This window comes from Peromyscus californicus, unplaced genomic scaffold (genome assembly GCF_007827085.1).
Source record: "Peromyscus californicus insignis strain IS unplaced genomic scaffold, ASM782708v3 Scaffold_8__1_contigs__length_139910024, whole genome shotgun sequence".
Lineage (NCBI taxonomy): Eukaryota > Metazoa > Chordata > Mammalia > Rodentia > Cricetidae > Peromyscus > Peromyscus californicus.
This window is the reverse complement of record NW_026294606.1, coordinates 44,009,581-44,026,071: the sequence shown is the minus strand read 5'-3', so window position 1 is coordinate 44,026,071 and position 16,491 is coordinate 44,009,581. Positions and strand designations below refer to the sequence as shown.

The window sequence follows — 16,491 nt, the reverse complement described above, 5'->3', positions numbered from 1 at the left end:
TTTGGGTTTATCACAGCAACAAAAAAGAAAAGTAGAACACAAGAAGTCTGGGATGCATTGAAGAGGTCAAACCTCAGAACTCATGCATTTTTAGAATAAGCTGAGATGAAGTTGAAAGGAATAGATAGACTATTTACTTAAACAGTACCAGAAAACTTCTAAAACCTAGAGAAAGAAATAGCATCCAAACACAAGAGACATTTAGAATTTCAAATAGACGTGGCTAGAGAAGAACCTTTCAATGACACTTCACAGACAAGATATCAAACATCCAAAGCAAATACACACACACACACACACACACACACACACACACACACACACACACACACACACAGTAAGTGTTATGAGGAAAATGCCAACTCACAAATGTATGTATAGATGAATAACTTCATACTTTTCATTAGCAAGACTAAACACCAGGACAGCATGAGGCAGTATATTTCAAGCTCTAAAAGTAAGTAACTGTCAACCAAGAATACTATACCTAGCAATGTTACCTTTCAAAATTGATGGTGGTATAAGGATATTTCAAGAGGAACACAAATTAAAGCAATTCATAACAACCAAGCCAAAACTGCAGAAAAACTTAAAGTAATATTGTACAGGGAGGAATAAGAATTCACAATTGTGTCAATAGATGCAGAAAAGGCGTTTGACCAAGTTCAACATGGCTTTATGTCACTGCTCTGGATGTGGTGGGACATGGGTGAATGAAGTCAATAAACGAAATGGACTAAAGTCTCATGCAATAGCCAACTTTATTCAGAGTCTCAGACAATTTATAATCTGAGGGTTAAGAAAGGACACATGAGTCAAGAAAGTTCTCATGAGTTTAAGCTGTATACAATCACAAGGACAAGCTGCACATGGCAAAATCATGTTTTTCATAGAGGCATACAAAGGATAGTTTAAACTTTTAATTTAATAACAGCAGCAAGCAATAATGGGTAACATGAAGCAAACTCATTCATATCTGCTATACCTGGGAGGAACACAAAGAAATTCCAAGTACAATTCCACGTTTTGACAAAACTGAGGTCACAAGACTCTTACCTTTTCTCAGAGTGTTCTCACAGGCACTCACAATTCTTCTCACATAACCCCATTCCTGGACTATGTTCTGATACCTTTGTGATAGAAGTTCTTGAGACATTTTTAGTATTTGGAACACATTTCAAAATAATAAATATTATGATCAATCCATGTGAGTCTATTTAATGGGTAATAGGGATTATTAAGATATAAATCAAGGAAATACACTCACAAATACAGAATGGTGTAGACAGTTGAAGTCGTCCTTTGATCTGACCAGGAACAAATCCTCCTCACAGGCAGGAGAAGGGGCATGTGACCCTTCTCCCTCTCCTTTTAAGAGGCCACATACAATAGCAGGAAGCACTGCCTCCTTCAGGGCCTATAGCCCAAGGTCATGGGTGGAGCAAATATCACTACAAATAAAGGCCATATACAATAAACCTATAGTCAGTGTTATGCTAAAGGGGTGCAGATAATTTTCTTAAGATCAGGAATGGCTAAGGTAGCCACTTCCACTTCTATATTTAATATAGTACTCAAAGTCTTAGAGCAGTAAGACAACTGAAAGACATAAAAGGTATCAAAATGGGAGTCAAACTTCCTATTTGCAGATGACATAATTTTATACTTAAAAAACATGTAGATTCCACCAGAATATTCTAATATCTAATAATCACTTACAATAAAGTTACACAATATGAAAGCAATATACAAAAATAAGTAGCTTTCTAATATGCCAACAATGAACTCACAGAGGAAGAAGTTAAGAACAATATCCCATCCATAACACATCCCAAACAATGATATCTGTAGGAATAAACCTAAGAAAGAAGTGAAAGACCTCCATAATAAAAACTTCAAGACAATGAAAAGGGAAATCAAAGAAGATACTCGACTGTGTAAGGATATTCTATTAGCAGAATTAATATGAAAATTGCTCCATTACCAAAAGTAATTTACAGATTCAATGCAATTGACATCAAAATTGAAATATTATTCTTTACAGAACTAAAAAAAAAGTATTTAAAATTTCATACGGAGGCACAAAAGACCATAAATAGCCAAAGAAATCCTAGGGAGAAATAACACAGCTGGAGATACCACAGTATCTGACCTTAAAAGCCACTTGTCACTAAGTATAGTGACAAAGACAGCCTGGTACTAGCATAAGAACAGACAGGTACACCAAAGGGACAAAACAGAAGATCCAGAAATAAACCATAGCTACTGCTGCCTGATTTTCAATAAAAGTGTCAAAAACATGAAATGGAAGGAAGCTTATTCAACTAATTGCACTGGCTAAACTGTATATCAGCTTGAAGAAGACTGAAACTAAACCATATCTTTTACCCTTACAAAAACAACCCAACGTGGATTAAAGATCTTGATTTAAAACCTAAATGGGGGCTGGAGAGATGTTTCACTGGTTAAGAGTGTTTGCAGTTCAGCTAACAAAATCCATCCATGTCAGGCAGCTCACAATCACAACTCCAGCTCCAGGAGACACAGCACCCTCTTCTTTGTGCTTCCTCTACTGAACACCTGAATACATGTGCCACACAAACACAGAAATGTGCGTAATTAAACTACCAATTAGCAAGTGGGCAAATGGAATTGATAGACATTTCTCAAAATAAGAAATACAAATAGCAAATACATATTTTAATAAGTTTTCAACATCTCTATTCATTAGAGAAATGTAAATTAAAACTACTTTGAGATACCATCTCACCCCAGTCAAAATGGCTATCATTGAGAAGTCTGACAATATGCTGGTGAGTATGTGGGGAAAGTGGTACCCTCATTCATTGCTGGTGGTAGTGCCAACAACTACAGCTATTGTAGAAATCAGTATGGAGGTTTCTAAAAGAATTAAAAGTAAGTATTACCCCATGACCCAGCTCTACAACTCCTGGGCATACACTCAAAGGATTCTATTTCCTTTCATAGAGATACCTGTGCATCCATCCTCACTGCTGCTCTATTGTGATGGCAAGGTCTTGGAAACAGTTTATATGTTCATTAGTACACAAATGGATAATGAAAATGCGCATAGCCATAATTAAATTTTATTCAGTCATAAAGAAAATAAAATTAGCAGGAAAATGGATGAATCTGTATAGAAAAATATCAAGCAAGGTGACCCAAACCTAGAAAGACAAAAACCATGTTTTCTGATGTTTCCCTCATAAGTGTATCTTAGTTTGTAATGTATGCATGTATCTATATATTACAATATAATGTGACCAACGCTTAAATACCTATAAAAGAGGTCAAGAGAGGATAAAAAGAGAGAAGCTGAGGCAGAGGTGACACCTTTGATATAAAAGTAAACAGAAATGGAGGTGATGAGTGGGGTACGGAGGAGAATTAGTTAAAAATGCTTTGCTCAATAATGCATAGTAATTATTATCTTGTATGCTAACTTAAAATGAAAATAAAAGGACAAAACAACAATAAAGAAAATAAAGAAGATATCTGAGAAAAAGAAAGCAACTTCATTCCTAATAGTTATAAAAATAAAGTATCTAGGAATAACTTTAAGGAAGGAATTGGGTGGGTTTTACAATTTATACTATCAAATATTGTTGAAGAAAGAGAGAAAGCCTGAGATGATATCCTATGCTCATGAACTAAAAGAATTACTACTAACAATTTGACCATGATACTCAAAAACTGATCTATAGATTCAATATCAGTTCCCATCAGTCACTGGTAAATGGCTGTTTTCGAAGAAATAGAAAAATTCCCCAAATCCCTATGAATCAATATTTTCCAACCTGTCTTCCACCTATTTCTGGTTGGCTGGCCTAGCTTGGCACTCACTAGTCACTCTTCTGAACCACATTGTACCATGTCCACAGTCATCTCCCTGTACTCAAATACACTTGACACTCTTCACACTTCGTTTTGTCACTCAATTCACCTGTGATAGTGAACTCAGTGTGTGCTTCCAGCTTCTTCCCCCTATTCTGGTTAATGAATATTCCTTAGACCTATTGTGTTCAGTAGAGTTCACTTGAACAAAGCAAAGCAAAATCTAACCAAATTAACAAATGAGGCTATTCTTAGAACCAGTGCAGCTTCCCCAAACTCCAGGCAACACTATGTTCAAACAGCATTGATAACTAAGTGGAAGTGAGGCTCAGTCAACAATTTAATTGACTACTACTAGTCAATTACTACTTAGTTAATTGACTACAACTTAGTCACTTGCAACTTGCTAATTGGCTGTGCAGTTCAGTCATTGGAATTAAACTGTATATAGGTTTGGTCCATTGGGCTCAGTGCAGGAGTCTAATGCAAATAAGTGGTCTCTTCCAACTGTTTTAACATTTGCGTCTTCTGATCAGAGTTTCCCCTGCATGAGTGTAGTGAACACTTGAGGGATTAGCACCATCTGTAGTTACCATAATCCTCAGAGTTTGGTCTTAACATGTTAGCCATCCATTAGAGTCCTCATGTTCTTGAATTTGGAAAAGAACCATTCAGCCTTCAGCAGATGGTTGCACACTAAGGACACTGCTTTATGAGTACTAGAAGGATAACACCAAGTATTTGGGATAAACTCCTCAGCCAGGCTCCCCATAACCAAACCAATTAGTGAAAAATGAGAATGGGCCACATAAGATTCTGTCAACTTCGGCCAAATAGCTTGTGTATTAATTCTTTGCAGTTGAGTCTACAATAACTGCTGTATTTGTCCTTATGAAAAAAAGAAGTGATAGCAAACCCATAGACAGCTTCTCTATCACCTCATAAGCAATCTAGCATTCCAAAAGAAGCAAAGGAAACCAGGAGTAAGGACAAGCGTCTAAAAGACTTTAGGAATTCACTTTCACAAAGGCAGTGAACAATTTGAACACACTATTGTGCTAAGGCTGCTACTAAAGTTAGCCACTGTGCGTCAATGATGCTTTCAGTTACATAAAGATTCAAGCTTAGCATGAAGGCCTAACCCCTGCAAACATCACTTTTTTTAAACTTTAAAATTTCTTTTTCTTTTTGAGATTATAATACAATTTCATAACTCCTCCTCCTTGCTCTGTTTCAAATTCATGGCCTCATTAATTGTGTGTGTGTGTGTGTGTTGTTAAACACAAACACAACCTGCTGTGCCTGTATAATGTTACTTACATGCATATGTTCAACAGCAGACCAATAAGCACTGGATAACCAATTGATGTGCTTTTCCTGGGGAAGAAGGCAATTGAACCTGTGTTTTTGAGACCATCATGCTTGCTTTCTTGCTGTTCCTGGGCACATGGCTGAGTTTTGCTTCAGGTCCTGGTGACTGTTCCACAACAGTTAAAAAAAAAATTCCTTAGGCCAAAGATAGTTAGCATAATTTATTAGAGCAAAGAAAGGCTGATTTGAGAATACGGCATTCCCAGGACCAAAGCAGGCTCTACAGACTGCTCAAATGAATTCACACAAAAGGAAGGCATGGAAAAGGCACTTAACTGGCCACAGCCTAGTCACCTGATAGACAGTGGGCTACAGCCTAGTTCACTAACTGGCTCCAGGTCCTCCTGTTGAAACCAAAGCTCAGATATTGTGACTGAACTCCATATTGGATTGCTCACTGGTCCCATTGCAGGAGCTGAGTCCAAATCTGTGGGCTCTTACAGTTCTTAGCACACACCTTGCATTTGGCATTCCTTCTACCTCTCGGCTGCCCTTTCTTAATTTCTTTATGGACTTGTCTCTCACTAAGCGATTACACTTGCAGCTCGTCAAAGCCCGTGTTTTTTTATGCAACTGCATCCGAGGTGATTATTTTTAACTGCTAACTAGAAGTGTGTATAGCAACAGTGACAGACTTGATGCAGACATTTCCTTTGACCCCAGATGCATTTATCCAGACACCTATTTGTCCTAGAGGCACTCCAGACAACTCCGGCCCAAGACCAATGCACAACGCCTCTCTACAAACCTTCTGCCTTCTGTGCCTAGTTGCTTCGTCCATCTCATGGACCTTTTTCTCAACCACTATGGGGTTTTTCATGTTCAGACTTGGCTTCAGGGAGTGCTCATTCATTGCTTTCCTTAGATAAGCTCCAGACATTTTTACACATTAAGTGTTTTTCTCAGAGAGATCACCCATGTCCTACAAACCTAGGGCAGGGTTCTATATTACATTACTTTACATTGATGTACTCACCTAAGTGTGAATATTTCATTTATTAACTAGTATAATTATTTAACAAACCTTTGGGGCTTCTATTGTCCTGTCTGTCATAGATGCCCCCCCCCCCCCCCCGACACATAAAAAAACTTATCTGTTATTGATCTCATAGTTCTCTGGTGCTCAGAACAGGCTATCAATAATACTTGTTAATTCATTAAACAGTCATAAATTAATTTAGGATTAGCATGCAGTGAGATATTACTTACTCTCTCTGTAAAATCTAAGTATTTCTAGGCCCTCTGTGAATGCCAAAATCCAAAGATGCTGAAGACCTTTATATCAAATGACACAGTATTTTGCAAACCACCTGTGCATCTATTTCTCTCTCTTGTCTCTGATGATTTATTTATTTATTTATTTATTTATTTATTTATTTATTTATTTATTTTAGTCAACTTGACATGAGTTGGGATCATTTTGGAAGAAAGAACCCCAATTTAGAGAATTCCTCTATCAGGTAGGTTTGTAAGCAAGTCTGTGGGAGCATTTTCTTGATTAATTAATAATATGGGAGGATCCATTGTATGGAGGGGCAATGCCACCCTTGGGCATGTGGTCCTGAGTTATATAAAGAAGGCAGAATGAGCAAATCATGGGAATCAAGTCAATAAGAAATGTTCTTCCATGGGCTTTGCATCTAGGTTTCTGCCTTGAGTTCCTGACCTGAATTATTCTGATGATGGACTGTAACCTATAAGCTAAATAAACCCTTTCCTCTTCCAATTGCTTTTGATCATGGCATTTTACGACACAACAGAAAGTAAGCTAGAACACTCCTTTATACTTTAAATAATCTCTACATTATTTATAACACATTAATTAATGTTAAAAGTTGTTAGAGTATTAGAGAATAATAAGAAAACATGCACGTATTCAGTACAGTTTCATTTTTTCTGAGTATTTTCAATATTTGCTTGTCTGAATCCACAGATTCTTTGGAAAGAGAGGGCTAACTGTATTTTGGATGCCTTTCTATTTAGGAGTGCAGATTCATTTATTTTAATATGTAGTTAATGCCAGGTAAGTCTTTGATTTCAGTGGCTTGTCATGACACTTGAAAGCAGGTGCTGAGGAACAAATGCTAGTAGATCACATTGAGAAGATTAATAAAGCCAATCCTTAACAGGAGATAGAGACCCCTGTTGCTTTCCTTTCTTGTCAATGTCCAGATAGCTGAAAGCTGAGAGTATATTATGATATGTGAATAATTCCAGAATATGAAGTCAGGGAGATTTTTTGTAAAGATGTTAGTCTGTGTGAACTTGAGACTTCAGTGTTCTTCCCAGATAACCTTCCCATGCTGCACTGCTGGCTCTTCTAATGTGAAGGGCCTCCTGGGGACCAGTAGAATGTTCTAAGTTTCAACAACTGAATTGATCTTTCTTTCAATAAATTCCTAACAAATACAGAAAGACTACAAAACAAGGACCCAAGCTATGGAAACCAGGGTTAAGAGACAGGCAAAGTGAAAATTCCACCCTTAAAATAAAGAATAGCCAACCTGAATGACAAGTGGCCCTGCAGTATTTGTGCAGCACTAAGACCCAAATTCAAACCTAAGGGCTCAACATCTGCAAAGTCTTCTTGTCCTTAAAGATGAGGAAAGGAATGAAAAGGAACTGAATAACAGCTCCAAGATTATTAACCATGTTGTATACCTTGGACAGTTCCAACTGAGAATGAATTCAAATATGAATAAAAAAAAACCTGCATTCCACAAGATGAATAAGTGATAATTTGTGGAAGGAGACCTGAGAATGATGACAAAATTAAGGGAGGGTCATTGACTGAGAACTGGAGGGCCCTCAGCTAAGTGTTTACAAATCTGCCTTCTCTGAACGTTTGCTTGGATCTTTTGTGTGTGTATTTTCTCCATCTATCCATCCATCCATCCATCCATCCATCCATCCATCCATCCATCCATCCATCCATCTGTTATGCCTTACCATTTTGCAGAATATTTTCAACAGATATCTTCTTGTTAAATACACAAAGAAAATAGTCAAAAATTACATGGATTAGATGGATCGTTATGGAACTGAGAAATTTTAATATTCACACATTGGAGTAGGTAGGACATGGAAGCATGAGTGATTATGACCACAGGTCCTCAGAGTCTACAAATGTGAATATTTACAATTTTCTTTTAATACAAGGGTCATTTAGGTCATCATCTAGGTGTGTGTCCATGCACACGGTATTATAGAAGACTCACCTTCTATTTGCAGAGAGAGTGAGCAGAGAAGAGTGAGGGCTCATTGCTTCACTTGATTAGCTTCCCAAGTAGCAGAGAGGCTAGAATTGAAACAGTATAAAAAAAGACAAAATTATGACTAGTTGTGATACTAGACTTACACTAAGAAGATGAATTAATGCTAGAAAAATTGGAGACAAGTTCAAATCCCTGGAGCTGTACAGTGGCAGGGCTCCTGTGACCACTCAGTTATCAGAGTTTAGGAGATGAAAAATCTCTCACATGAGAACACCAGAGAACCTCAGGAGGGGATACAGGCAGGTTCCTCCAGAACTCTGCAGCCAGAGCCACCTTACTTGCAAGCTTCTCTAGAGATCTTGGAAGAAACTCCCTAACATAGCTGATTCCCTCCTATAGGAGAGAAGATTGTCTATGAAAGCAACTGCAGGTCTTACGATCTATAGTAGAGGGTGTTGTGTGGGGTGGACTTTATGGAAGGAGAAAAAGGGACATCAATGAGTTTGGGGAAGTAAGAGCAGGTGCAACATGCCTAAAGGAATGATGAAAGATACAAATAGGTAAATGTCTTTGAAGGAAGGACATTAGACCCAAGACTCAATAAAAGCATGACTATGGACAAGGTGTGGCAGATGGGAAATGTCCTCCAAGATACCTCCTGTCAAAGAACGACTGAGCTCCATTAGACCTGCCCGGACCACTCTGCATCACCACAAAGTAGGAAATATGAACATCAGGAGGACGCACTACATTGCTGAATGAGAAAATACCATGCAAATATGAATTTCCCTATTACTATTGACATTGAAGGTAATTCAAATTAGAAGCCTGGCACATGTGTTTAAATTGTAGTAAAGGAGCTTAAGTTTATACAAAAGAATAAATGCTGAAGAGTGAATTGTGATAACAAAGACCCTGTGAGATATTAAAATAAATTAAGTGTCTGTAATAAGAGAGACATGGTATTCTCATAAGAACTGGAATAACCAAGTGGGACTCTGTAACATAGGGTGACCAACACAGATTCTCTGTCCATGGGAACTCTACATGTGGAAAAGATATTTTAACTAATCAGTGTTTGGTCATTATGGTACTGGAAAAATATTGTTCGGCGTTGGGAAGAAATGAGCTTGGCTTCTGCCTTTTGTATTCAAAGGTGCTTCAGATATGCTAACTACTTACATGTAAGCGAAAAGAATATAAAATCTTAAAAGAAAATGTGGTATACCACATTGTACATTAGAGGTCAGTGAGGCAGGAACTCTGTGAACCATTACAGACTTTAGCCAAAACTAATTTTATAAATATTAAGGCATTTTAAGAAGCAAAATATAGCAAATAAATATGTGCAAAGTGTGGAATGACAAACAACTGCAATGGGACTAATAGTTGAAGATCGTATTAGGTACAGAGAACTATATGACTATGCCCAAAGCATACAGCTCAATAGAAAAATGGACAGAGTTATAAACAGAAAGTGGGAAAAAAAGACAGTCTTGGGAACAAAATCCTTCAGGTGTTTTAGCAGCCATCAAAGCATCAGTGAATCATCCCTGTGTGCCAATGATAGGGACAGAAGTTCACAGGAGTGTGGCCTGCAGCTCAGGAGACTGAGTAACAGGTGACTCATTAGACTAATTACCATTGTGTGAAAACTACCTGCAGAAATTTGTTTTAAAAACCATAGTGGACACATTCAACCTTTCCAGGCATAGGTTTTGGACCAGGCTTAGGGTGGCAAAGCACATTTTTGTACTTGTGTATCTGACCTCACACCCAACCAGAAAGCAGTTGGTTACTCCCATAACAGCCATGCATCTATCATACCACCAATAGGCACATCTTGCCTGACAGGTCAGTATTATAACATACAGGGTCAAATCTGGGTCAGAGTGTTGCTGGCTTTCCCCACCCTTCAACAGACTTCCTAGCACCTTCCAGCACTACCAAAACTAACTAAAAGGGAAGAAGCTCCCAGAATGATTCTCTTTGACTTACACTCAGCATGTATGATGTCTTCAGCAACAGGGCCCTGCCATTTAGCTCTGTCAGGCACTTGAGAGCAATGGTAGTAGCCAGTATTGCTCTGAGGACCTGTGGGGTCTCTGACCAATAGGGAGGTAGACCACAGCTGACACTGGTATTTTTTTGTTAAATAAGCTATGGCTTCTGCACACAGCATTATCCACTTATGCAGGTTACTTCCATCTAAATTCTTTAAAAAAAAAAAAAACCCAAGATTTTATGTGTAGAGGTGTTTGGCCTCCATGCATATCTGTGCACTACATACATGCCTGGTGCCCAAGGCATCCAGAAGAGAGCATTGAATCCTAAGCAACTGGAGTTTCAGATGATTGTGTAGCACCATGTGAGTGCTGGGAAATTGAATCTAGGTCCTCTGGAAGAGCAGCAGTGCTTTAAAGGAATGAGCCATCTCCCTAGTCCCCAACTTTCTTCTTTTATGTTTTTTTGGTTAGCTTACAAAGTAGTAGGTTTCCATATGCCTTTTTGCCTATATCCTTGGTTCTGGTTATCCCTCTGCCCATATCATTCTCTCCATCAAAGCTTCCCACCCCAGGACTTCCTCTACTTTCACCTCACATGTGTTCTCATTCCTACATCTCCTTTCTAGGTGCCCAGGCTTTACACACACTCACTCAACGTAAACATACAAATATAAAAATTCAAAGCTGTGACAAAGAACAGCATTTTTCTTTCTGAAAATTTTGGGTCACCTCACTCAGTTTAAAGTCCAGTTTCACCCATATTCCTACAGATTTCATTTTTCTCTATAGCTGAATAAAATTCCATTGGTAAATGAACATTTTTACTATCCACTCATCAACTGATGGTGGTCTAACTGATTCTACTTTTCTAGCTGTTGTAAATAGAGCAGCACAAACATATATGTGCGAGTATCAGTGTGGTAGGATATCGAGTCTTTTTGTTATAGACCCAGAATTGGTACAGCTGGTGTGTGCTAGTTTTAGCTTTAGAATTTTGAGCCTTAGTAATTTTTGTATTGTCTACCCTAGTTTACATTCTCTATAGCAGTTAATAAGAATTCCCTTCCCAACATTATCAGTATTTGCTATTATTTTTTTCTTGATGCTAGTTATTCTGGCTGTTGTGAAATTGAATTTCAAAATACTTTCATTTTTGATTAGTTCCCTGAGAATTTTGTATGTTTTGATCATTTTCATCCTCCTTCCCCAACTCCTCCCAGATCCCCTCCTCTTACCTACCCACCCAATGTAGTGTCTTCATAACCCATCAAGTCCAATTTGTGTTGCCCAGTTATTCTTGAATGTGTGGTCTTCCATTGAAGTGTGGTTGGGTTCACAAAATCTCCACTGTAGCATGAATCTTAAATGGTCTTATTAATAAAATCAAACCTGAGGCCAGTTATTGAGGTGAATGCTGGAAGATCAGAGAAACAGAACAAGTTACAGCTACCTCACCTCGCCAATTCCTCAGCTGATCCTGCTTCCTCAGACTGGAAGCCTCTGAGTCCTCATCTGAATGGGTCAAAGCTGAACTGCTTCTTGAAAGCCTAAAAGTTTAACCAGGCTAGTTCCTGGTTTTCATGCCTTATATACCTTTCTGCTTTCTGCCCTCACTTCCTGGGATTAAAGGCTCACTTTCTGGGATTAAAGGCATGTGTCACCATGCCTGGCTGTTTCCAACGTGGCCTTGAACTCACAGAGATCCAGACGGATTTCTGCCTCTGGAATGCTAGGATTAAAGGCATGAGTGCCACCATTTTCTAGCCTCTGTATCTAGTGGTTGTTCTGTTCTCTGACCCCAGATAAGTTTATTAGGGTGCACAATATTTTGGGGAACACAATACCACTACACTCCACTCTTGGAAAAAATGGACTTTCTCCCTCCCAGTAACTATTAATGGCTAGAAGCTCCTCAGCTAGGGCTGGTACTTCATTCCTAGCTCCCTGATGTATGTTGGATTTAGTCTGGCTTGAGTTTGCACTGATCTTATGCATGTTACCACAACCTGTGAGTTCATATTGCAGCTACCCTGTCGTGTTCAGAAGATGCTGTTTCCTTGTAATCAACCATCAACTATTATACTCTTTATGCTCCCTCTTCTGCAATGATCCCTGAGCCTTGAGAGGAAGGGATGTGGTATAGATGTCCATTAAAGGCTGAACATTCAGCAGTCTCTTTTTCTCTGCACCTTGGTGAGTTGTGGGTATCTGTATTAATTACCATCTACTGGAAATAGGAGCTTCTTGTATGAGTTTTGAGAGATGTATTGATCCACATGTACAACTATAAATCATTAAGGATCAGTTCAATACTCTATCTATTTAGTAGAATAACAGTAGCAGGTTTTCTCCCAGGACCAATAACCTGTCTAGCCATAAGTTCTAGGAATGGTTGATGGTGCCAGATATGGTTTCATCTGGTAGAATGTGACTATATAATCCATTCAGAAAGTTGTTGGTCATTCTCATGATGTTCATGCCACTATTGCACTGTAGACGAAATTCTAAACAGTCTTAGAAAATAAGAAACAAAGAGCCAAATACAGAGGTAAATAGTCCAAGAGATCAGAGATTCATGACTACTTTATCTTACCACCTCGCAGCCATCGCTTCCCCAGAGAGAGACCTTCTTCCTGTGTGACTTGTGTTTTATTGCTTTCCTATTCTGCCTTCTCATTGGCTCTAAGCCCAGCCACATGACTTCCTCTTCACTGCCTGTCTATACAGACTTCCAGGTGTCTATGGTTGGTACCGGATTAAAGGTTTGGGTCACCATGCTTGGCTGTGTCCTTGAACACACAGAGACTCTGCCTGCCATGTGATTGGATTAAGGGCATGGGCTACCACTGCCTGACTGCTGTCCCTGACTCACTATGACCTCTGATCTCCAGGAAAACTTTATTTATTAACATACAAATAAAATCACATTTCAGCACAAATAAAATATCACCATATTGCACTAGTGGGAATTTATTTCCAGACTAGTCATTATTGTAGCTACCAGAGTTCACAGGTGGGTAAGATCGAGGAATGCTTTTCTCCTCCAATAGTATGCATAGTACCTCCAAGAACAATGAAAGCTAGCAAGTAGGGATAAAGCTTCACAGTCAATAACAGCTTCATTTCCCATGTTCTATGACTGAAGTTTGAGGCACCTGGAAGATACCAAGAGTATTGGCAGTAGACTGTAATGTCTTGGGAGACTCATAGACCCTACTGGGTAACAACTACAAAAGAGGCAACCTAGTCCTGGTACTAGGCTTTTTACTTCTTATCCCATGTGTCTAGTAAAGTAACTCCATTCTCTCTCTCTCTCTCTCTCTCTCTCTCTCTCTCTCTCTTTCTCTCTCTCTCTCTCTCTCTCTCTCTCTCTCTCTCTCTCTCTCTCTCTCTCTCTCTCTGTGTGTGTGTGTGTGTGTGTGCATGTTTATCTGTGTATGGAAGTTTCTACAGCAGTAGGCTTCCATATGACCTTTTTTTCAAAAAGTCTTTAGTTTTGATTTTGATTTTCTTTATAGCTAAGGATATTAAATGATCTTAAATGTTTATTGTCCATTTATATTCCTTCTTTTGAAAATGTGCTATTTAGTTCCACAGCCTATTTTTTTTTTAAAATTGGTTTGTTTTCCTGATGTTTAATCTTTGAATTTTTGTACATTCTAGATATCAGTCCTCTGTCTGATGTATGGCTGGCAAATATTTTCTCCTGTTATGTAGGAAGCCTCTTCACTTTTGTCTCCATTTGATACAAAAATACTTAGTTTTATGAAGCCCCACTTTTTATTCTCCTTATTACAATCAGAGTCCTATTCAGAAAGTCTCTACCAATGACTATATCTTAAAGTATTGTTTCTACATTTCTCAGGAAGTTTCACTTTCTAGATTTACATTAAGGTATTTGATCCATTTGGAGTTGTTTTTTTTAAGGATTTATTTTCATTGCATGTGTTTGTATGGGTCTGTGTGAGTGTATCACATAGGTGTGTGGATGCACACAGAGGCCAGAAGAGGGCATCAAATGTCCTCTGTCCTCGGTCACTCTTCCTATTCCTTGAGTGAGGACAACTTCCTGAACCTGGGGATAGGATTTTTTTTTTTTTTTTGGAAAGAATGGAAACTAGCAAGCCCCAGTGACCTTCCATTTCTCTTAGAGATGGGACCTTTGACATGAAAGGGATGACCAGCTTGCTATTTCAATGCTGAGATTTGAACTCTGATCCTCATGATTTTGTAGCAAGTACTCTCTTCCTTCCTTCCTTCTTCCCTTCCTTTCTTTTTACTTTTTATTGATTCTTTGTAGCTTTCACATCATGCATCTTGATCCCATCCCATCCATCTCCTTGTCCCTTCATGTCTGTCCTCTACCCTTGCAACCTGCTCCCTTCAAAAAAAATAATTTAAGAGAAAGGAAAAAGAAAAATCTCATCATGGAAGCTGTAGTGTGCCACAGTGAGTCCATATATCCTTTAGTCCATATATCTTTACTTGCAAGTGTTCATTGCAGTGAGTCATTGGTTTGGTTTGAGGCCTCTAGTTTCTGCTACACTATTGATGCTGAACCTTTATTGGAACTCCTCTTGGATCCTGTTGTTGCCCTGTGTCATGGAGATCCTGCAACTTTGGATCTGCAGGACTGGCCCCTTCACATGCTCCAGCAGAACACATATGAGGTGGATGTTGGGATGGGCCAACTCATAGCCTTGTTTCTGGGCCTGGGCGATTGCAGGGCTGGACAGCCCACCAGCTCTCCCCCATCCTCACCAACTGGATGGCTCTCCAGGACTGCCCCAGGTAACTCACCCTATGCAGTAAATAGCAAGTGGCTGGACCAGTTCTGCTCTCACACCCTTGGGTCCTATTCACCCACACCTACACCACCAGGGCCAGCTCCACTGTGTTGCCCAGGCAAGGTGCAGGGGCATTTTCCCAAGTGCTGCACTTGGTGAGCAGCAGGGCCAGCTCTCCCACCTGCCACAGGTGGTGAGGGGTAGGGAATCTCTCCTTTGCCCATGCCACTTTATGGAAGATCAAGGGTGGGGCTAGATCTCCCATGCTCATGTTCTCAGGGCTGGCTCACCTGAATGCCCTGTCAATCAAAAGGGTCAGCTTTACTGTGATACCCAAGCAAGATGCAGGGCCATCTTTCCCCAGTGCTGCAGCTGGTGAGGGGCAGGATCAGCTCTCTCACCTGCTGCAGGTGGTGAGGGGCAGCAAGAACTCTTAAACTGAGCCATCTCCTCAGGCCCAGTAGTTTATTTACTTACTTACTTATTTATTTTTTGACAGGATGAAAGACACAGATCTAAGTTTATTCTTCTACATGCAGATTTTCAGTTTTCCCAATATAATTTATGAAGGAGGTTGAATTTTCTCCAGTAAGTGTCTTTGGTGTTTTCCTCAAACATCAGGTGGCTGTAGCTGCATGGTTTATATACAGATCTTCTTTCAGTTAAACTTATCTACTTGTCTGTTTTCACACCAATGCATTGCTGTTTCTGCTGCTAAGGATCAGTAAGGCATCTTGATTTGGTATCGTGTTTTTTTAAATCGAGCTTTAAAATAATAATATTGTATATAAATATTTTATTATTAAATATTGAACATTGTCATCATATTATCCTTATTATTATATTTGGCTCAAGATTCCTTTTCCTGTACAAGATCTTTTGTGCTTCCAGATCAACTTATGTTATTTTAAATTCTGTCAAGAATATCATTGGAATTTTGATTAAGATTAAATTTACTCTGTAAATTACTTTTGAAAAGATAGCTATTTTTTTTATAACATTGAATCTTCCAAACCATTAGTATTGGGAGGCCTTTCCATCTTTCTTTATTGACTTCAAATTTTCTCTCAAGTCTTTTAAAGTTTTTTGTTATAGCGGTCTTTCACTTCCATTATTAGGTTTATTTCAAGTTTTTTCCCCCTTATTTCTTCAGTTTGTTTGTTACTGATATTTAGGAAGGTTATTGAGTTTAGATGTTGTTTGTATTGTGTTACTTTCCTGAAAGTGTTCGTGAGCTCTGACAATATTCTCTTGGAG

General features: G+C 38.8%; 1 long non-coding RNA gene across 1 annotated transcript in view; it reads right to left on the bottom strand.

Annotated features, from left to right (window-relative positions):
- Positions 1-744: 744 nt before the first annotated feature.
- LOC128104312 (uncharacterized) overlaps positions 745-16,491 on the bottom strand; it is a 30,728-nt gene continuing 14,981 nt past the window's right edge. Inside the window, exons 2-3 of the long non-coding RNA XR_008215950.1 lie at positions 8,445-8,524; positions 745-2,580 (exon numbers count right to left, since the gene is read on the bottom strand). This is a non-coding gene — a long non-coding RNA (uncharacterized LOC128104312). The remainder of the gene's footprint in view (positions 2,581-8,444; positions 8,525-16,491) is intronic.